A 23232-nucleotide genomic window follows, 5' to 3' on the forward strand; every position below is an offset into this window, starting at 1 on the left:
TCCCTCCAGACAGAAAGATCATGACTAGGGGATTTACAAATTCCATTTAAATTCCTGCAGCGAACAAAGAGCTCTCTTCCCATCTTGAGAATTTATATTTGTGTAGAAAGTCCAGTTCATCAATTAGAATCACTATTGCATGTGGGAACACAGTGAGAGAAAATGACCTCTTAACGAACTAATGTCAGAAAAAAGACTTGAAAGGGCGGTCTCCTGAATCCTGCTCTACACAAGCAACAGCTTGAAAATGTTGCTCCTAGATGCCTTACATAATGCTAAATAGCAGGAAGTAGAATGGAAAAGAGTGTCTGTTGATCACCTGGGTCTTTTCTGTTTAATTGGGCAAGTTAGAGAAAGACAGACTTTCTTGTTGTTAATGCCTGTAAAAATAGGCGTAGTAGCCAGCTTCCACTCAACATGCATTTTTGCAATATGACTAGGAAGAGGATGCTATGAGCTCCTAACCCTACTGTATGGTAAGTTAAAATGAACATCTTTGTTTTAGCTGATGTTTTAAAACTCACTAACCAAATCCAAAAATGTGGACTGGAGATTAATGCTCTGTCTTCATCTCTACTGCTGTTTTCCATAGAAGTTTCTCTTTTGACTTTTGCTTTGTGTTCTGCAAAGCTCTGTTTATCTCTCAGTGTGGGATCTGACTTTATGGTGCTAGAAAACTTTGTTTTGTTGTTGATGCTCTTAGTGAGGCTTAATCAGCAAGTGGGATACTTTCAAAAGCTCCCAATCTAGATAGACATAGTGTTCCTTTGTGTTTATTCTACTGAGCATGTAAAAGGGAAAGGAGGGATAGGACTAGTCTTAAACATTACTTGTTCTTACTGGGTATGATGACTGGGTCCCTGGTTTTGTCAGTGAAAGTATTCGGAATGTAAATGGTTAGTTTGCCTTTAGATTTGGATTCTGCACAATTAAAGTCAGAGGAAACAAAATGAGATTCTGCTGCAGAAAAAAAAGCTTGGTTTACATTCCATTTTACTCCTCTTAGCCACATATACATTGCCTCCTCTATTTCGAAACAGGTATGATGTCTCTATTTTTGATCAGAAATCTTGCACATGTTGCCGTAGGCTCTTTAAGAGCCATCAAATAGCATCCAGAGGTGGGTGTATGTCAGTGAGAAATGAAGCGATCTCTATGGATGTATTTCTTATAGCCAGTTTTTAAAGTACTCTGAAGTTTCAAAACAAGACACTATAACTGATACTATTTATTAGTGCCATAGTCATCTAAACTGTGAATGTCTAAACCAGAAGCCTTTCATGAGAAATGTGCTATCCCTGGTGGTAGTATAGAATAGCCTCTCAGGAAGATCTAGGATCAACATATTTCCACTCATAAAGAATTAATCAATACATTTTCCCCCCTCAAAAATGCTTTAATAATTAAACAGGTTAAAAAAAAAAAAAAAGGTTTTCCAGAACAGAGAAATGAATTTAAATGGACAGATTTTAAAAATTCATTTATTTTCTAATAAGGTAGTCATTCAAGCATGTCTAAATAATTTTAAATTAATGTCTAAATAATTTTAAACCAGGCAATTAACTAAACAGGACTTCACTCATTGTTAGATCTGCTCAGGGTTACTCTGAAATCATTTGTCTTTGACAGGTGTGTATCACAACACATTTTTCATACAAGTCTCATGCCATGTGTGTAAAAGATTTAATATTACAGGCACATAAGCTGCAGGTGTTACAGTGTGGTACAGCAAAGAAAGGCAATGTACTTGCCGTGTTCTCAGTATCTTTGAAGAATGCTTAGATGATAGAAAATCCCCAATCTACTGCTAAGTGCTGGCCCCAAATGGAAGATGAACCCTCCCTTTCATATTGCAGAAGAGAGCTAGGCAGTTAGTCATCTAGGGACAGGGTTTCTTGAACACCTTTTATGGCTTCAAGAGCTTGAGACTAAAAGAGCCCTATTTTTGGAAGACTTGCTTCTGAGTATCTGCTTGAGACAGGAGCTCACAGCCAAGCTCTGTGTCTAACGTGTCCAAAGGACGCATCTTCCTAAACCATATATTTTAAAAGATAAGTTTTATAAAAGATAAGTATTATAGATACACTTGCTAGGAATCTCAGAAAAGAAGATTGACAAAACATGTGATGGAGGTTTCCTTTAACCTTTTGAGTAATAAGAAATAATCCATTGATGATACTGATTGTCCCCTGGTACTCGGCTGGCACAAAAAATACTTTTACCACTGGCAGGGGTAAGAAAAGGCCTATTGCGACAATATACCGAAGATTAGTCTGGTCTCTGCTGAAGAAATCTACAAACTCTTCCCAGGATTGCTTATGCTAAATCAGCTCCAATGGTCCTAGCAGTATTGGAAGCCATAATCTAGACAGGTTGCTGATGACCAAAGTTAACTTGGCGATTTTCAAAGGCAGCGTTTTTCTTACCTAGAGCTGCATTGACAGCATATTGATGCAAGTGCTCAGGTTTTACTATTGATTTTTATCAGGTTGCTCTCACCTGTTGTAGGAAGGCACTGAAAAGTGTGAACTCCTGTCAACATTGCTATTGAAGCAATCTCCCTTTATAATGCTTCTACTCCCTGGCTGAGGAAATCTGCTTGCAGCTGCCTGTGCATGTGCTATTGAGATGTGTTCTGTTTAGAAGTCTGTTAGGTGACCTCCATCGAGTCACTTCCTCTCTCATGTCTCTGTTTCTTTTCCCAGCCTGTCGGTCTGGTGTTTAAGACTTTTATGTTCTCTGGTGCAGGAAATTCTCCCACAGTGCCTACCATAGTGGGAATCTGGTCACAAAGGGATCTTCTCCATATTCAAATAATGCCAACAGTTGGAGAGGGGGAAAAAAAGCCCCTGAAACCCACAAACACCACCCCCCACCCCCCCAAACCCTTTGAATTCTTTGAGCAGCAGAAGTAATGGAGCCTGGTTTTCTAGATTTCTAAATCTTACGACAAAGTTCCCTAACATTTAGGAATATGTAACCTTCAGTGGAAGGTTTCCTTATAGTTAGGACATGCATAAGATCTTTCTTGTGTGCATTTTCCAGTGCCTAAGAAGGGTGAGCTCATGCTGGAGTCTTTCTTGCAGTGGGGGTATTAAAAGATGCCTCTTCTCTACGCAGCTCCTGTTTTCATGAAACATTTAGAAGCTTCATGTCTTTGAAACCTCCAGTTCTCTATCACCTTGCTTGAAGTTGGTCAGTGGATTCAGAAGTTATTAGCTGGGTGTGGAGAGTGGAAGAAGGGGAGACAGGACACAGGTTTGACTGTGAATACAAAGCCTCACTTCCATAAGAAACCAGATTTAAAAAGAACATCAAGTGGGAGGCTTGGTCCCACAGCAGGTTATATGCTCAGCTGGGTGGAGGATCTAAGAATTCTGATTTGTCAGTCTAGTGTTTTTCACCGTCACTGGATCCACTCAAGTCTGATTATACCCACACAAGCTTTGTGACATCTCTAAGGGAAAAGCCCCTCTCTGTAATTACCCGAAGTGCATTTTTAATTGTGATTTGAATTTCATGCTCATTTGGCGCTGTTCAGCATGCATTTTTTTCTTCTCTCACTTGTCCAAAATGATCGTTTTGCCAGTTATTTTCTGTTGTTATTTGCTGGCCGTGTAAAAGAGCCAATGATGGGGAGACGTACTGCCAGAGAAGTTGGTGCTTACATCACTGTCAGCAGCTTGCAGTCCTGTCTCTCTCCTCTCACACACACATGCACTTATCATGAGCACTTGTGCTCAGAAAGAAAATGCAGACTTGGAAGTAAATTGCCTCAATAATTCATAGGCTTTATAGCTCAGAGCAAATTATACCTTGGCTCTGTCAGGAAATTCAGGTTGCAAATCCCTTTATAGCCAAGCTCGTTAACAATATAAGTAAAGTGGTACATCTATAATGGCTTTTTATAATCGATGCATTATAATCTTTGGAGAGTATTAAGTGGCAAACCTGCAGCATCCTGAGTGAAGTACCAATAGGGTCTGGATACAGTAAGAGTCAGAGAAAAACCGTTTCTTTTTCTGTCTTGCAGTTGCCTTTGTCTGCCTTGCTGCCCCCAAATAGCTTGGAAGAAGGTTTGGTTTGTTTGTTTTCTAACTGCATTTCAACTAGATCAGATGCAGTTTTTGAGGGAAAAGAATCACCGCTGTTGCCAGTACTGATGAGTGGGACATTTAGACGCATGTGCAAAACCTGCTCACTTATGGAATAAAATAGCTCTCACAGAATCACTTTCCAGATTTTTGCTTTTAGCTGTCTCCTGGCTCTGATTCTAATCATCTTTACCTGTTGGAACTATTTTTGCTTAGGGAGATATTTACTAATTTTGCTGCAAATAGTAGAGGTTCTTTCCTTTACCCACAACTAAAATTCAAACTGTGAGAGAAGCCTTTGAATCATATTCAGAGCAGACTATGAAAACAAAGTATCGTAGGGGAATTTTGCTCTATAAAAATGGAGAAGACAATAAATGTTTTATGAAATATTACATCCTAAGGTTAAATCCAATGCACAAAAAAAAGCTTAGGTGTAAAACCACATCACTGGGAAAACATTTTGTTCTGGTCAGTGAAAATTTAGAATATAAAATGCCAGAGCTCTTTTTATCTTACTGGGGGGAAAAAGGGGGCTGTAGAAAAGAATGCACACTTTCAAAGATATTTCACATCTTTTTAGAATAATAAAGCTCATTTTGGGCACTTGGAGAAAGGAGAAAATCAATTTCTATTTCAAATCTAGAAATGCCTGAATCTGCATTGAAGTGCTTAATTTTTACTCACTTTTTTACCCAGCTTTCCCAAGTAGCTCAAAAAGGAAACAAAAAATAAGAGCCTGATGTTGAGCTCTTATGTGTGCATTGTTTTTCCTCTTTCCATGCTAACAGTTTATGGCATAAGCTACTTCCTTCCCACAAGTAAGGAAGTATAGTCCCGAGGTCAAAGTATTGAGCTGGGAAACCCAGCTCAGCTACTTGTTCTGCCACAGACTTCCCATATGACACTGGGAAAGTCACTTAGTCTCTGCTGGCCACTGTTCCTGGTCTATAAAATGGGGACGGTAGTGCTATCTTATCTTGCAAAGAATTTTGAGGATGAATACATTAAGCATGGGCTGCACTGTCATAATGAAATACAGATACACAGTCAGACCATGATGAACTTTGTGTGGGACATGAAGCTCAGGAAAAAAAAATTCCCTGTTCCCTCCCCCTCTTAAGTGGGGGGGAATCTAGAGAAGAAACTTGGGCAAAACAAACAGTGTGAGATTTAGAAATAGCCTCTGGACTTCAGGTGCCTAATCCAGTCATCATTACAACATTCCTAACTAGAGGAAGAAGCAGAGGGGAGAGAAATTTAAAAGACAGGCCCAGGATCAGTGCGAGATGCCTGATGAGATGATGGTAGGAGTCTTGTGACGGCAGCTTATCTTGCAAGATTGCTGACCCGTTGGGGATCAAATGTCCTGCAAGATACCACCTCAGATGTAAACACGAAAAAGAATGCTACTTCTTTGTCAGTTTGTACAAGCACTTGATTTTTACAACTTTGATTTCTCTCTTGCTGAAATTCAGCCTTTGTTCTGTAATCTATATCTTTTGGTCTAGTTCAGAAGTCTCTGTAGTCTGCTTTCCACCCTCTCCACACTTATCAGATCAGACTGGGCAAGAAGCTTTGTTCAGCTCCATGGGACAAGAAATGCTATCCTTTTTACCCCCGAACAGCACTTGCCAAGTGGCTGCATCTCTTGTCAAAAGGCAGTTATCAGACACCAGTGTTCTGTGAAGAAGGCAGAAGGAAGCTGTTCTGCACTGCACATGAGGTCACTTCAGCTCTTTTAAAGGCAATATAATTGTGATGAGCTAGGTAACCAGAAGGCCATAAAAATAAATACACCATCTGTATTTGGAGAACTTGTCCCTACACTTCTGTTATTCCGGCTAAACTGCCTTCTTCCACAAGATGGCACAAGTGAGCCTACGTGGCCTATGTGAACGTCTGTTTTTCAGACACGGTGCTGGAAGGCAACACACAGGCAGTCAATTAAATTTTGTGAGAAGATTGTTTGGAGGAAAAAACGTTATACGCTTTTATTCCTTACTTTAAAATTGCACATATAGAGTAGACTTTTTCATCTCGATAAAAGGTCCCCCACACCTGCTGTAAAAGACTGAAATTCAACTGACTAGGGCCATACGGGAAGTAAAAAAGCGTATGTTCTGTTATTTTCACTGTAATACTCAAGAAAAATTCTTGATAATGGGAAGGGCTATCTTTCAATCAAGAAACATCCTGGAGTGTGACAGATGCCAGCTCTACCACAGATATCCTGGCTATCTATACATGTACCGCTTTCAATGTCTTTGCCTCTATTTTCCACTGGTAAACAATTATAGAATCACAGAGGTTGGAAGGGACCTTTGGACATCACCTAGTCCAACCCTCCTGCTCACTAGGGGGTCAACTAGAGCAGCTTGCTCAGGGCCCTGTCCGCTCTGGCTTTGAATTCTCCAAGGATGGAGATGCCACTGCCTCTCTGGGCAACCTGTTCTACTGTCTGACCACCCTTAGAGTAAAAGTAGTTTTTTGAATGCTTTAGTGGAATTTCCTGTGTTTTGGGTTGTTCCCACTGCTTCTCACCCTGCCAGTTGGTGCCCATTGAGAAAAGCCTGTCTCTGTCGTCTTTATGCCTTCCCATCAGGTATTTATACACATTAGTAAGATCCCTCCTGAACCATCTCTTCTTGAGGCCAAAGAATCCCAGCTTGCTCGTCCTCTCCTCATATGTCAGATGCTTCAATCCCTTAATTATCAAAATATTTAATCTCATCTTTTGTACAACTTGTCTAAATTGTTCAGGAATTTCACCTGAATTTAATTGTGGTATTTAGTATATTTCTACTGAATGTGGGCCTAGAATAAACAGTTGCATAAAGCAGACCATGGGAAATATCACATGAGCTGGATACCTAATCACTCTATTTACCTCCTCATACTGTGCTGGCAGGCTGTAAGCTTTGCTGATGCTACCTATGCAACGTTTTTTATTGCACTACTTAGACTGACATTGCATCATCTCGTACAGTGAGAGTTCAACACAAGCCTGTGATTACAGCGGTCAGCTCAGTATGCTGCTGATTTGTGTCCCAACGGTAAGAAAATTGGCAAGATGAAATCAGACAAAGAGCAGAGGAAAGAGAGGAGATGCATCTATGTGAACTGATTAATCAGAAATGGATAAGCTGCTTGAAAGCAGGAAAAATAAATGCAATCTTCCTACTGCTTTGCATGGTGCTTTTGGGTGGAAGATGCTATACAAATACCCCTCCTGTGGGAGACCATGCTTTAGAAGTACAGGAAATTGCCTGGATTAAAAAAAGAACATAAGGAATAATGATCTTCCAGGGCAGAAAAGGAAGAGATATTTCCTTTCCTTTCTCTAGTTTATCTCATTGTCACCAACAAGAAAACCGTATTTCATCAGAGCACATCCTTGCTCCCACAGGTTTCAATCAAATTGATCGGTTACTGACAAAAAATATTTGCCCTTGTTTTCTCATGTGAATTGTAGCTAGTGATACTGTAAACCCACTGCTCAGTGCTATGCTATAATAAAGAAAAATCAAAATTTCTGATCAATTTCTACCTCTTTATTTCCTAACATATCCCACTATTTTAGGTACAAAACTTATACCCCAAAATCTCTAAGCTTTAATCCTTTAATTGATGTGCAAGATGCTAGGTAACACATGTTAACATAATTAAACAACAGAAAAAAAAAAAAAGGGACAAGGATAATTTGAGCATCTGTGGGATTAGTTTGGTGACTTCTTAATCCATTTATAATTATAAAACATAAAACTGCAAGTGTGTACGTGTGTCTAATCAGTTGATAGTTCTATTACACACAGCCCTTCCTACTTCTCACCTCCCCTGTTTGTCTGCTTAGACCTAGTCCTTTAAGATGGCCATTTGGTGCCCGAGTCTTCTGTATCTCAGTTTGTGCAGTCACTTACCCATGTACCCGTGATTAATCCAGATGCCCAAATTGGCTACTTCACAAGTCTGAAACAACATTCAGAGAAATGAAACTAAAAAAAGGGGGCGTTTTCTTATCAGTCTGGAGATGGGGTGGGGGATGGAAGAGGCAACTGCCAGGTCCAAAAATTAGTCAGATTGTTCTTTAGGGATTCATGTGTTTCTGTAAATTCATAATCACAGGTGTGGATGCAGAAGGGTCTTTCTTCAAATCCTGCATGTCTGCAGTTCTAGTGATTCATATCTTAAGCTGTTGCTACATCGTCTTGAATTCAGGGAAGGCTCCGGTACAAAATCTCTGGCACAGGAAGTTCAGCTTCCTCTCCAGATTTCCTTCCTTCACCTCCTTATATGCAGAATAGCAGGGAACATATTTAAGCCCTGCCTGTGCTGAGTGAAAACTCTTAAGACTGTAGGGCAGTTTCTGTTTATACCCAATACCTCCAGCTGAAGCGTTCAAGACAGGCGGCACAGAAGACAGTGGTTCTTAATGATGAGACTTAATCCCCAAAATATCCTGAACTGTTTAGTTGCATTTTGTAACTGCACACAAAGCTGCGCCTAGTCCTTAAAGCAAATATGATCAAAATGGGTGATAAAGGTGACTCTTATTGACATTCAATCCCATTTCCACAGTGAATTAGGCAAAACTCTTATTGATGACAGTGGGGAATTTAGCCATAATGTAAATTTGCTACAATTGCAGAGTAAGAAAAACTATGGAAAACCAAGTTTGGATCAAGTCAATGCCTAAGCTATCACTAATTTTAATAGGCTAATTTCACTTCCTAGATTTTTATCTAGGCTTCAGTGTCCTTTAAAAACAACTTGCTAGACTCCAGGCTGAAGGCCAGTCAGTCCAGTTTGAGCCTCAAACTGAAATACGTAGAAAAAAATGCAAACTACATTATAACTAAGCTCTGGAAGTGCATGTTAAGTATGCTAGGAAAATGACGATGTTTAAAGTGTGACACAATGTTAAAGACCTCTGAGCTAGGTCTGTAGAAACTGGCACTACTTTGTGGTGTATATATGTATACGTGCAAAGATCCTTGCTAGGATCACAGAAGCAATATAGCCACGGCAGTGAAGCACTGTACAGCAGGGCTAAATTGAAGTATGGCAATACACTGATGTAGCTTATGACACTTTCAGTTCTGGAATTTGCCTGTTGAGCTATCTCTGGGATGTGTGGCTACGCTAGTAGTGCTTCAGTGTATGGTGTATATATTCCCTATAAGAATGCTCTCTTGGTATAACAAAACCAACATGCTGTATTTGCAGAGCATGTATGACTAAGCTCTACCATGCATAGTTTATGCCATCATCAACCTATCTCCAGAACAGAACATGCTATACTGGGGAAAAGAACAGTAGCAGCACCTGCTTCAGCACCTTTCACCAGCATAGCTAGAATAGACATCTGTACAGCTGCAATATGAACGGGGAGAGAGGCCTGCACAGCTAATAGCTCGTCACGTGATCCAGAATGCAGACTATTCTGAGTAGTTATACTAGGAAGAGGACAGGCAGAGAGCTATAGCTCTTTTAGCCCCCTCGGATTGAATCCTTCTGTTCCTAAGATCTCCCCTCACTTCTCTGACTGCCATACATATGCTGGCAGAAGTAAGTACACAGATCCGGTTTTAGCTGTAGCACAGGCTGAGCAAGTGCATTATTGAAAATAAACTAATGCAGTCCATACAGATAGAGCAGAACACTGCCCTTGAATCATATTTGACAACCTACCACAAGGCTGGCAGAAAGTCAAAATCTGAAAGCACAAAAAGGGGAGTAACCTCAGTGCCAAATGCAATTGCTTGCTTTGGGAAGCAGTGAGTGTTTAAAATCCATACCATGTCACCCACTTATTCATACAAGAAAAAAGAATACAAAAAGAATCATTGAGTTTCAGTCACATTCAGATGCTGAAAGTAACAGAGATTAATAAATAATAGCAGTACCGTCAATAACAAATGCCAAAGGGTGATGCTGTATCTAGATGCATATCTGCTGACTAGTGCATATTAGTAAACCACATAGTGCTTTTAGCTTCAACTCCAACATTAATTTTGGCAGTGGAAAGAGGTTTTAAAAGTACTGAAAATGTCATTCATCTTTATTTGTATTGCATTTGTTACGAGGATTTAAACCCCAATATAGAACTATGGAGAGACACAAAATTTGAAATTGACTAATGTGATCATAAAAATAAATGAAACTCAAAACAGAAACTCATGTTTTAAATAGTGAGAAGTACATTAACTTCTTATATTTCTAATACTATAAGGTGTTACTGATAGGACTTGTTTTTCAAGGTTTGTTTTTTCTCTAAGGTGTTCTTTTTAAATCCCTTGCAAGCTAAATTATCTGTAGGTACATTATGACGGTAGACCATAAGCCATAGGACTAAAACATTAAATAAAAGGTAGGAACATGGAGAAATGAAACCATTTGATTACTTTTTTGAAATACTAAATTCAAAGGAAACAAAACTATTCTTTAAAGTACTATCCAGTCATCTAAGCTGTTCAAAATACTGCAGTAAGTTCACATATTTGAAATTGTCACCATATTTTTTTTGTATTTTTTTAATTAAGTGCTGAATAGCATATTAATATGTCAGTCTTTCATAATGCTGAATCTTTTCTAGGATGTTCTAAAGCTTTCAGGAGTCACTGAAGTTAGTGGGAAATTTTACTTACTTGCAGGCTAGAATCCATAACCTCAAAATAGGACGCATCAACAATTCTCTAGATTGTTCTGCTGCTGTTATATTACCAATGCAAATCCCTACTGGTACCAGTGTGGTAGAAGTCACAAAAGATGCAACAGTCTTTATGTTTTATTGGATTAGCACAATACACATCAGTAATATAACAGCATAACTCAGCCTAAACACGCATAGGCAATATTATAGCTCTGTTGCTGAGCTTTTGTAGGTAAGAAATTTGTCAGCATGTTGCTCACAGTATAATATAAAACCTGGTTTCCAGCTGTTACAGTTCTCAAGTAAAAATGTCTTTAATCAAGCATCAAAACTCAACACACAATCACCTATGAATAGAATTTATTATCAGTTCTGAAACTAGTTTGTTCAGTTAATTAAAAGTTAAAGGGTTTTGGAGAACACTGGTTTTTTATGGGTTTTCCTCCTAGTTTTGTGGTTGTTCATGGAGACCTGTTACCATTGGGGAAAGTGGGCAGTTTATGTTACTTTGACTACCTATTTTTTTAATGTGTTCCTTGACCCTTTAGAACTTCTTAGTCCAAATCTGTTTGTGTTTTAATGTTTATCAAAATATTTCCCATCAAAATTATTTCTTCAATAAATATTTTGGTTTGACTAAGCAAAAATATACATGTAGAGGGACTTATTTTTTTTCCATTACGTGTAATTGTCCTTGTATAAAAACTCAGTTTTGCTTGCTGTTTATTTACTAAAATGTTAATTCTTCCCAAGAGAAACTTCCTACTGGCTGAAACACACAGAGATATTTCCATATGCAAATCTCGCAAAATACAGGAGAAGGATTGTAACTTTTCTCATCCCATATCCCTGCCAATGAATTTTGAATCCTATTTTCAGAGCTGAGAAACAGAATTCAGTAACAGCAGCAACAATAGTTACAATTTCTTCATCTCTTCCAATCCAAGAATCTCGAAGTACTTTGAAAGTGTTACTGGATTAAGTTTTGCAATACAGTTGTGCATTACTATGTCCATTCCCCATTGGCGCATATAAAGCAAAGGAGCTAAATAATTCATTCAAAATCAGCCTCCACAGCTAAGCCAAGAATAAAACTCAAAAGATTATAGAGTCCCACTCTGGAATTTCAAGTGCATGGGGAACTATCAACAAGACTGTTCTGCAGGCAGGATAAACTGTAAATGGATTTTTCTTTAAACAAGATAACCGACTACGATAGCAAACGATGTATTGACACCCCTGGAGGGAGCTGAAGAGTTATAAAGATAGTGGAAGCATGGATAAGAAGAAAACTGAAGTTAGATTTCCTTTAAAGTAAATTACAACGTTGATAAACAATAGTTAGCACCAAGGAGATGCTACGATACAGTATTTGAAATGCACAGTATGGAAAGGTCTATATTGTATATAAAAAACAACACAGCCCACATCTTATTTCCAATGTTGTCAATGGGAGTTATTTCCCTAAGAAATACAAGCCAGCACCTAAAAAACAAAAGTACATTTTATGGATTTCAACACAGAATTTTGTATCAAGGCAGTTTGTGGATATTGGGGAAAAGGTGGAATGAAATGAAAAAGTTATGTTACTGCTTTATGAATTTTTAAATAAAGTCATGAGAAACTATGCATGTTCCTTTTTATCCAGTGCTGAGTAATTGAAGCTGCCCAGCTCATGGGAAGTAAGGCTGGAGTGTATGCTCACCTCTCTGTTCATGATGGTATTTGCTCTTGTATTTTTTTTATAACCAGCTTAAATATTCAAGCATGCACAGTGAAATTCTGGCTGTTAAGACAGGGGTAAAACTCCTGTATATCATATGTTCATGTAACTTAAAATCTCCACTGAACTCTTGGAATAGTACTGCTCGGCCTCTGAAAATCAGACTTTACTTACTAGGCAACTGTCTCTGTCAGTTCCCTTGGGTAGTGGCTTGAAAGATGTTTCACTTTATGTTTTGTTTTGTTGCTTGGAAACATGAATTTTATAAGCACATTTTTTTCTAACAGGTGCTCACAAGAAAGGGTTTTGCAGGATCGAGATCTTTGACAAGTGGTTTGAGATTTGGGATGTTTACTGTAACAGAATCCCAGAGGTCACAAGAAAGTTCTCTTTTTGTAAATTAGAAGACTCACCCAACCCTCTTGTTCAAAGGGCATAAATTTTCAGAGATACAAGTGTAGACCTTTGCTGCAAGTTCTTTCATTCTCAGCAGCAACTGAACAGCAAGGTAGATAGGGGTCCCGAATGCTCACACTTTGACTCTGTTAGCTTGGTTTTTTGCAACTCAGTTCTGTAAAGAAATATCCTCCCTTCTGCTCCTCCCATGATCTTCATGAATTTCTCATACTAATTCCTTCTGCTCTGGTGAGTAAGGAAATGCAATATGCAGGTCTTTCTCGGAATCACTCTATCATTTAGCCTGCTCACGTTGTGGTTTAATGTACCATTAGAACCAATTTTCTAGGTTTTCTATGCAGTGCTTTCCTGTCCAAGACCAGCACAGCAGGGAGTACACATAACTAAACCCACACAACATGGGACTTGATGACTGGTGATTCTTATTGCTTCTCTCACAACTTCATGCCCAGCTGTGTCATTTAACTATTTTGTATCTTCAGTCCCTAAAGCTCCTAGAGCCACTTAAAAAACAGCCTACATTGTCATTCAGTCTATGAATAACCCCTACACACCTTATATAACATTCACACAGATTTTTCTGGAGCTGCTTCTGAAATAATAAGACTAGCATGCATTTTTTGTTCTTTCCTGAGTTCCCTTCCACTGCAAGAACAGAGTGGTTGGGCTGAATTCAGTTGCCAGTTTTGCTTGATATGGATGATGGAAGTACACCCATTTTTCAGACTATCTTTCATCACCGTGTTTTGCTCAGTCCCAGTACACTTTCCCAAATAAATGCTTACTTTTGAAGTACAGGATGTAACCATTATTGAATCTACTCATTTTAGTACCTATTGTGATTAAATTAATGACTACTGAACATTCTAAGCATGCCTTATCCCTTTCCTGTATCACAAATAGGCTTTGTTTGACTAAACAGGTTCTCCAAGGACAGTAGTACAAGTCCCCCTACTCCAAATATTTTTGCTTTATGAATGTAGGCGTGTTTTTTCTGGATTCCGGAATCTGCAGCAGCACTGAAGCTTTCCTTCAACTGCAGCAATGAAATAAGGTAAGGCTCTTTGAAAGAACAGTGTTCTTATCAGTAATTCCAGTGTTTGGTAGCTGCTTCACTAGGACACACACCTGTGCCCACTTTCTGAAACTGCTATGTCAAGGATGGAAGAATGTTCTATAGGAATCTGATACATAGCTAGGTAAGCAAATTCTTTCTCGTATTTAGAGGTATTTCTTGCAGGCAAACTTTGCTGCAGGTCTGATGCGTCTGACATCATGGAAAGTTCAGTAGCTAGGCTGAATTCTCAATGTGGATTCTAAATTCTCAGCATCTCCAGGGTACCAGTTGTTTTTCTGTTAGTTGCTCAATAAGACAATGATCCCCTTGAGGGAAGTCCCTTTAAATGGGGAAATAGTAGGCTTTAAGCTTTTACTCAGAGTGCTTAATCAGCATTCATGCAACTGAAATGTTACTTAAAAGATTACTTACTTAAAGGAAGACCTATAGGTGTGCAGTTGGTTGTGTGCACGCATGTGTGTATTTATATATATGTGTACACACACACTGTTGAATCTGATCTCCAAGATTATTATAACAATGCCCTTTGTTGCTATTATAACTGCAGGATAGGTGTCCATACAGGGAAACATACTTCCATTTATTTGCTTCTAAATATCTCTATACTTACTCCTTCAGATCCACCTCAGCTCTGAATGACCTATCGTCAGTACAGGATATGAGATTTTGAAAAAGATGTTCGTGGCCTATTTTATATTCTCCCCTGTTCCTAGCAATGTTTGCTGTGATTCAAGCCACTGCAAAGCCAGCTACGTTTGTTCCATGCCACTAAAGGATTTCATCATGTTGAAAAAGTATCCATTGGCCCAGGTAGGGCAGCCTCTTTGCCGGGAGCACCAAAGGACTTTTAAAAGCCGAGCTATGGCTTGCCCAGTTTAAAGGTACAGCAAAAAAATGTAAATGAGTAACACACACTTGAATATGAAGGAAAAACAGAACAAGATCTTGTACAATCCCCAGCACATGGAAAAGAGCTCTGATACAATTCTGATTGTAGGAAAAAAGCACCAAAACCCTATTCTTCTGGCGCTCTCAAAATGGGTTTGTATAAATAGAAGGAAAAAAAAGGAGAAATTGGTTGGTAACTATACAAACAGGCCTGGACCAGCCTTAAGGCACCCATATATGTTTCAGCATTGGAAGATGAACATACAGAAAAATTCAGAACAGAGCTTACTCCCAGCAGAAAAGTTCTGTTATTTTGTTGAACAAGTATAAATATAGATTACAAAATTACATATTTGTATCGCACTGTAAGATTGTATCACAGTTATGGCACTGACTGCAAGGAATACTAGATCCAGGTTCAAGCAACCCTAACATTTCATCTCGCTTCTTTCCATAAACTGCTGGGTGGCAGTGGCTAAATAATTTCACATTGTTATGCATCAGTTTCCTATGTCTAAGACAACAGTAGTGATATTTTTTGGCTTTGGAAAATGCTTCAAGGTATGCCAAACATAACAATCACACTCGGGAACTAGGCAATAAATTTTTATGATTGTTGAAGTCGGAGATGCTTATGGCATTGATTTTTAAATGGGTCACAAGGCAACAGGAACAAGGTTTTCCCCTGGAAATAAAACTACCTCAGCCAGAATTTATGAGAAAACAAGACTACATATAATGCCCTTTAGGACATATGTAGACCAGCATATACTGTCCTCGTATAGCTTATTCTGCCTCTGTCAAGAATGAGATATACAAAGACAGTCATGTAATAGATATGCTTATTACATTCACAGTAACATACATGTACATTGATGCAGTAGAATGAAATCTATAGGAAAGCTGTGGGCCTTCACAACTCTGTTCTACTTCGCTTACAGACAATGGATTTGTTTCAAAGGATTTTGAAATGACTTGCAAAGTCTCTCAACAATTCTGAATTAACTGTTCTTGAATCCATTTCACAAACCATTCTAATCCATACCATAAGTAAGAAGTTCAATATCATCTTCCGAGACTGTATTAGTTAGGAAACTCAGGTATATGGATTTTCCTGCCTTTTTGTCCTAAATTACATGAAGACTCTCAAAACTAGTTCCCCCTACCTTAAAATCTTGTCAATTATATTCCCTTCAGACTAAAACAGTTTTGCTAATTTTATGCCTTGTTCTCAGAATTCGTTCAAAATAACTCTTTTGTTCCATAGTAATAGGCAAACTGAAACAAACTGTGAGAATGTAGAATGTAACTAAGGAGACTGAGTTACTCCTACTTTTTCCTCTGCCTGGTCTCACTGAGCAGTTCTATTCAGTACACTTTTATTTATTTATTTTCTTTAATGAACGATCTTGATACTCTGCTACCTGGGTTCTTGCTCAGAAAATAGCAGCCATGATTTTCATTCAATTGTTAAAGAACTGGCAGATAACAACAGGTTGGAACAGTTCTGAATCAGTTTAAAAAAATAAAGTAATAATTAAAAAAAAAGACTTCCTGATTGAACAGACTTGGGACTGAAGCATAGCTGAAATTGAAACATTGTATAAGCTTCATTTAATTTTGTTAGAAAGACAGGAGAAACAAGGGTTCTGCATTGCTTTTGGGACCAAATGGAGTGAGAACTTCAAACAAGATCAAAATCACATGAATGTCTCTATGAATCTCTGCAGTTTTAATAGAATGCACACTATAGAAATCAAAGAACACAAAGGCAAACAAAATATTCTGGAATGGGAAATAGTGCTGGTGTGATTCTGGAATATGAGGTGGTACTTTGAGTTACTATTTTGGGTAAGTCCATTAGCAACACTCACCTGGGAACTCACAAATAGAGAAGTAGGCAAAACATAATTATTTATTACTTCTGTAGTATTTTTATACTATCTGAGGAGCTATGCAATTTTGAGAACGACTGATTTTCACCCTTTCTTCAGAAAGCATAATTCATGCCTGTTTAGTGACAGTTATTCTTTCAGAGTCCAGGAGCATCTTGAGTTATCATAAGAATCATGCAGTATATTTACTCAGATAACAATATGTAAATTTTTATTATAACAATGCAGTAACAATGCTATTTGTATGCAAAAATGAATTACTTTCTTAGAAATTACAAAAATACTGACAAAACATTCAATAAAACATTAATACAGTGTATTTCTAAACAATGTGCAATGGTAATCTCACTTGCAAATAAAACTTGTACTTGTTAATACTTTGGGCACCACGTTACATCCTTGCTGGTCTTGTTGAACAAGAACACCTTCTCTCAGGACTATGCAATATCTGTCCTTCTATGGTTTTGCTTTTGAACAAGACTTCCTACTCCTGCAGCCTAAGAAAAGCAGCAGTTGCCTTTTTAACTATTACACTGATGAAGATCTGATATGGATGCCTCCAAAAGTACTGCAGTATGCATTATGGCATCATTAAATGAGTAAATTTCACTGTTTCTAAACAATGCAATAAGCCTTTGAGAGGCAAATTGCCTTACAAGTGGACTAGCAAAGAAAAAAACCAAACAAACTAATTTTAAGGTGAAGTTTCCACAGCTTTTAAAGGATATCACGTGGCATGGTTACTTGTCATATGAGCTACTGGACTCAAAAATTCAACTGTACCCTCCAGCTCTGCATTTCTAATTGCCTTACTATTAAGCCGCATATCTAACAGAAAGTGTAGCTGGGATTCCTAAAGCAGTTCATTAACATAACCTGTCTAATCTGCATGTTTGATTGAAGGTTGTTGCCTTTGAATAGGAGGAGATGTCTGAATAGGACACACGTGGCTATCTGAGCCACTGAGTTTCATCATATGGCATCCTGCAGATGTGAGACAAAGTTTTACAGATCCGATGACCATGACACATAAGTGAGAAGGCCAGTATGTAGGAAACATTCCAGGACTTCCACTCCCTCTCTCTTATGCAGTGCAAGACCTTTGCAGATGAGGGAAGAAAAATGGCATTTTGGGTTGTCAAAATTCTTAAGTCTGTATTTCACAAATACTTTAAAGCCTCTCAATAGCCTTCATTTTTACCTGTTGATGGCAGTCACACACATGTAAGAGTGAAAGCAGAGCCTGGAGGCTGAAAGCTGGAAAGCAACTTTTGATTGTATGCAATCATTGGCTCTGTTTAATCAGATGCCCTATTAATCAGGAGTTGGTAAAAGTATAAAACTATGTGTGGCATAACTGTTCCCCATTTGGAAAAGTTTCACAGTAATACTGAGACAGCCATTTTTCATTTTAACAACCAACTTCTTTGTATTCCACAAAAGGCTTGAAATAATGATTTTTCACAGCCTCACCACCAGTGTGCTGCTATAGTGGTGCTGTAACACGCAGGTTTTGAATGGCAGAGCAGCCTGCAAAAACAGGTGTTCTAGTAGCATACCAGTTATGACAGATTCTGGCTAGTTTTGTCATCATGTTTGAAACAGCTGAACAAACACACAAACTAGTGAAACTGCCTAAAGATTCATTTAATTCAGTATGCTCTCTATAAAGGGGTTAATATCAGCTGATTGAGAAAAAGGTGCAAGAAATTTTGCAACTGAGAACTATGGAGCAACTTGCTTACAGGAGAGGTTTTCTTTAGATCTAAACCAAGCTTCAGGAGAAAAACTTCTATTTTTGCATCAGCTGACCTAGTCCTAGCATATGTGGAAGCCTCATGTTTGAGATGTTTCACTATTTTGTGAAATTGTGTGAGTTACATTTCCCATCTATTTCAGGTATTTTAATTTGCTTTGGCTATACTAGCTACATCAAAGTTGACTAACGAAAAAAACGTAAAGATTTGGTTTTGTTAATTATGTATATTAGATCTTCAGGTATTAGCAGATATTTTCAGCTAAATTTTTAGTTACATACAGTATTTTTTGTAATATACAGAAAGAGATAAACTCATATATCGAATAAGTCCACTTATTTCTGGTGATTTGCACACTCTTCCACTGAATACTACAATCTAGGACATTTTCTGTATGTATCTGCATGCACATACAAAATAATGAAGATTAAAAATGAAAAAGAAATTAAAAAAATAAAGCTAATGCATATACACTAGCTTCCAGCCCAGGACTATATGAAGACATCAGAATTAAACACTGTGTTGCACACAGTAATGTGTGATTCTTCTGAAATTTTAAAATGCAGCAAAACTGATTTCTCCAGTGAGATTTATAAAACAAAACCAAAAAACCCCACCCACCCCACCTGAAACAACCCTCCACCCTGTAAACAACCATTTCCAATCTTCATAATCCCTCTTCATACCAGTAGTATAACTATATATCAATCAAATTTTTCACTGGAGAATAAGATATAATTAAGTCACTGGATCAGAAACAGTAACTACTGCAATAGTTGTATTTTTACAAAAGAATAGGTGTGGTGAAAAATTACTTATGTATATATGTGGTTATACTTGGCATGTATAAACACATTTGGCTGGTCCAGTTTCCTTACCCAAATTCCATGGATTTAGAGGTGGCAGAGCACAGACCTGTGGACAGAAATTCCCTTTAGCTCTCATAAAACAGAGAATGCATAAAAATTAGAAAGCAAAAAAAATTAGAGATTCCTAGGAAAGGATAAGATCTGAATGTGTACTTTATTAAAACCCCCCACATTTAGGTACTACAATTGTCCCACTAGTAAAAGCATGTAAGAGAATTATAAGGAAGAAAAGCAGTAAGTATTTGTATGATAAGGCACGTGCAATGGGCAAAAAGCATGCATTAGTTTATTACGATATAGTTAATTCACACAACAATTCTTCTAGTCCAATAACAAAATCTCATTGCCACTGCTCTCTTGAAGAAACAAAATGTGATTTACTATTTGTTACGAACCTCAGAACGTTATTTTTGTTCATTACACAGATTTCTTCTGTATGATCCAGTGTTAGCTGAAAATTTTCCAGAAAATCTCATAAGACTTAGGAATATTCCTTAGCAAATCAAGGCTTTTTCTTTTTTTTTTTGAATCTTTCATGCATCATACTTTTTTTCCCCCTGATGTAGTAAGTGGTCATTCTTTTCCACACAAATCGTGGTGTATCCCCAAAAGGGCATTTTAATCTCTGCTATGCATAAAAGCAATCTCTAACTTAAAAAAAAAAAAAAAAAAAAAAAATCATGCAACTTGCCTACTACAAATCTCCCTGAGACTTTTTGGCTTAAACACTGCAGTAATGTGTGTAACTGCTTTTGAAATCTCTAGAAAACTTTGTAAATATCTAATAAACTTGTGGTGTTCCTTAAGCACTTACATTTAGTCAGTATTTTGCAGATAGGAATGCTAAATGAATCTCTAGCCCCAACCTAAAGAACATCCCCAACCTGCATACATGTGGTTCCACAGATTTTAATGGGGTAATTCCTGTCCACGATGCACATGCATGCGTATTTCTTTCAGGGGTGGAACAGAAATTATTTCCTCATGGTTACTGAATAGAATATAAGCAATTTGGGACCATAATTCAAGAATCCTTTATTCTAATTTCAGTAAATCTCTTATTTTGTTATTTGTGAATCCCAGGGTGAAGAATTAAAGCTTTAGCGCAGTATACAGGTTTTTTAAAAACAAACATTTGATTATGAAAAACAAAGGCTTAACCACACCATGATCTAAAAGTTATTCATAACAGACAACCTGAATAATAGCCAACCCACTTTCCTACAGTTCAATTGGCAAACCTGTTCTTTCATTACTAATTACAGGTAACCACGCCTACCTTCCCAGAAAGCATGATGGCAAGTAACAGTTTGTTTTAAATTCTGGAGAAGCAAGCAACTACTAGGGGGAGAGTTTGCATAAAAAGTAGTCTCTTCAACCTTTTTTTTTTTTTTTATTACAACATTTTCTTTCTGGATAGCAAGGTAATTTCTTATGTAGCGAGGTAATCTCACTTCTTAACAAAGTATAAACAAACAGGGGAAAAAACACCCAGATTTAGACCTGTTGATAGGAGAAAAAGTGATGCAATATTTATGTATACTTACTTTCCATTATTAAGTAATAATGTTTTAGTATGTGAGTGCTGGTGTGAAATGATTCCATCTTGGTAACATCTGTCCTGCCTGGCTTACATGAGGCCCAGTCTGTAAAACAGAAATTGCATTTTTTTATGTTCCCTTATTTTTCCTTTGACTTGCTCTTTTCTGCAATGCGTTCCAGAGCGGTGATGGATGCTCATCCTGTGAGAAGAATATGAAAAGAAGGCTCTGGAAACTTTGGCTGTGCAAGTACCCTTATAAGCAATGTTAGAAAAAAGAAGTTGTAAGCCTACTGAATTGTCACTCGTTGTCAAGTTCCTGAGGGAAAAATGGTAATATGAAGGTATTTACTGCTTGCTAGCCTTCTCACAAGTAGCGTTTTAAGATCTCTGGCTCTCACCCCCCCCCTTACTCGTGCTCAGCAGCCCAAAGTTCTTACATTCAACATTGTCTTATTCCGGTGAAGGGGTATCTGCTCCTCCTCTGAGCCCTGCTCTCTCAGGGAGATTCTCTACTTAAATAACGTCGTTTTGGGGGTTCTGTTTTCGGGTCTGTTTTTCTTTTGTTCACGACAGGCTTTTAAACACTTGTTTTCGGCCTGCAGGGGCGGCCTGGGCGCGGCGGGGCAGAAGCGAAACACCCCCCCCCTTCCCCTTCGCCGCCCGCGGCCTTTGTTCGCGCTCGGGGAGGAAGCGCCCGAGAGCGGGGCCGAACCAAACCACGATGGGCGGGAGACGGGCACTCGCGCGCGCGTCCCCCTTCCCGCCGCCCGCGGGGCTGACTGGAAGGGCGTTGCCCGCCTGTGCGCGCGCGCGGGGGGGGGGGGGGGCCGGGGAGCGCGCACCGCGGCCGCGGCCCTCCCGGCCGTGCTGGCGGGTCCCCCGTCGAGGCTGCGAGGCCTCCGGCGCGGCGAGGCCAGACCCTGCGCTTGCCGTCGGCGCCGCCACCCCGTAGGGGGGGGGGAGGGGGGGCAGGGCGGGGCGGTGCCGGGGGCTGGCGGTGGGGCGGGGCGGGGAAGCGAGCCGAGCCGAGCCGGGGTTTCCCGGCCGGGCAGCACGGGCGGGGCGGAGGGGGGGGGGGGAGGTTAACCGCGCCCAGGCTCTCGCTTCCCGATGGCTGCGGGGAGCTGAGCGGGCACCGAGCGCGCGAGGAGGAGTCGAGACCCAGCGACACCCCCCTCCCCCGCGGCTTCTCTCCTTCCGACTCGACTCCCCGGCCGGCGCTGCTGCCTCCCCGGGACCAGCCGGGCAGAGCGCGGGCGGCTCCCTTCCTCCTCCTCCGCTCCCTCCTCCTCCTCCGCCCCCCTTCCCCTCCCTAGGCCGGCGGGACGCGGGCAGGAGCCGCGGGCGACGGACGTACCGGCCCGGTTAATGAGCAGCGGCCGGAAGGGCAGGTAACCGTCTGAGGGGAAAGGCGGTGGGGTGGGGGCGCGGGGGGTCCGCACAAAAGCCTCGTCGCCCTCCCCTGTGTCTTCCCGCCGCCGTCCGGCTCGCCGAGCGCCCGGCCCCGTCCCGGCCCCACCCTGAGGCCATCTTCCCGCCGGCGGCGGCCCCGGCTCCCCCTCATCCCCGGTTCCTTCTTCCTCTGCGCGGCTGCGCCCGTCCCCCGCTCCCCTCCCCCGCTCTTCCTCCTCGCTGCCGCACTTCTCCTTTCCCTTCGTCCTCCCCTTCCGCCGCTCCCTCGGTTCTCGCGTCGCCTGGGCACCGGGTTGCCCCCCCACTTCCCCCCCCCCCCCCCCCGCCGCGGCGGTGCCCTCCTCCTCGCCCACCCGTTCTTCACGGCCCCCGCAGGAGAGAAGGGCGGCTAATGGTTTGTCCACCTTTTAGCATGGCGGGGTTGGAAATAGCCCCCCTCCCCCGCGCTTCCCCACCTCCTCGCTGCTCGAGCTTCCCCTAAAAAAGAAGTGTGTTTGTAGCTGGAGGAGGAGGAGGAGGAGAAAAAGGTGGGGGTGGGACTGATTCTCTCTTGAAGGCTTTAAGGCGAAAAGGGAGGAGACCTTGGATCTTGCGGGGTTCCATTTTTAATTATAATTACGCTGTAGTGGTCTCTGTTAGACGGTTTGAGGTGTTTTCTTGTACGCGTTAAGATACAAAAGGCGAGTTTCCCCAGCGATCCAGCCAGCAGAGGGAATATTTGGAGAGAGATTCAAGAAAAAGCTATGGTGTGTCTGCTGTAATGGTGGAAAACTGATTAAGAGGAGACGGGGGTGAGACAAACAGGGTAAGACTGCTTCCAGCAGCCCCCAATCCAGTGAAGGTCTCGCAGATTGGGTTTATGCTGTGTATACCGGGGGAGGGAGGGGTAGAGAAGGTTTTGTT

The 23232-nt window shown here is 40.3% G+C and overlaps 1 protein-coding gene and 1 long non-coding RNA gene across 4 annotated transcripts in view; one reads left to right on the forward strand and one right to left on the reverse strand.

Annotated features, from left to right (window-relative positions):
* Nucleotides 1-16941: 16941 nt before the first annotated feature.
* On the reverse strand, nt 16942-21537 carry LOC127024650 (uncharacterized). 2 transcript variants are annotated; one of them, XR_007767586.1, is made up of 5 exons: nt 21354-21537; nt 20921-21019; nt 19769-19824; nt 19383-19419; nt 16942-17847 (listed from the first exon to the last, which is right to left on the reverse strand). It is a non-coding gene; the product is annotated as an uncharacterized LOC127024650 (long non-coding RNA). The 2 variants fall into 2 exon arrangements; XR_007767585.1 differs by lacking the exon at nt 19769-19824.
* Nucleotides 21538-22058: 521 nt separating this feature from the next.
* GNB1 (G protein subunit beta 1) overlaps nt 22059-23232 on the forward strand; it is a 43810-nt gene continuing 42636 nt past the window's right edge. For both annotated transcript variants that reach the window (XM_050909246.1, XM_050909245.1), the window contains exon 1: nt 22059-22307. The gene's annotated coding sequence lies outside the window, so the exon portion shown is untranslated. The remainder of the gene's footprint in view (nt 22308-23232) is intronic.

This window comes from Gymnogyps californianus, chromosome 21 (genome assembly GCF_018139145.2).
Source record: "Gymnogyps californianus isolate 813 chromosome 21, ASM1813914v2, whole genome shotgun sequence".
NCBI classification, from domain to species: Eukaryota; Metazoa; Chordata; class Aves; order Accipitriformes; family Cathartidae; genus Gymnogyps; species Gymnogyps californianus.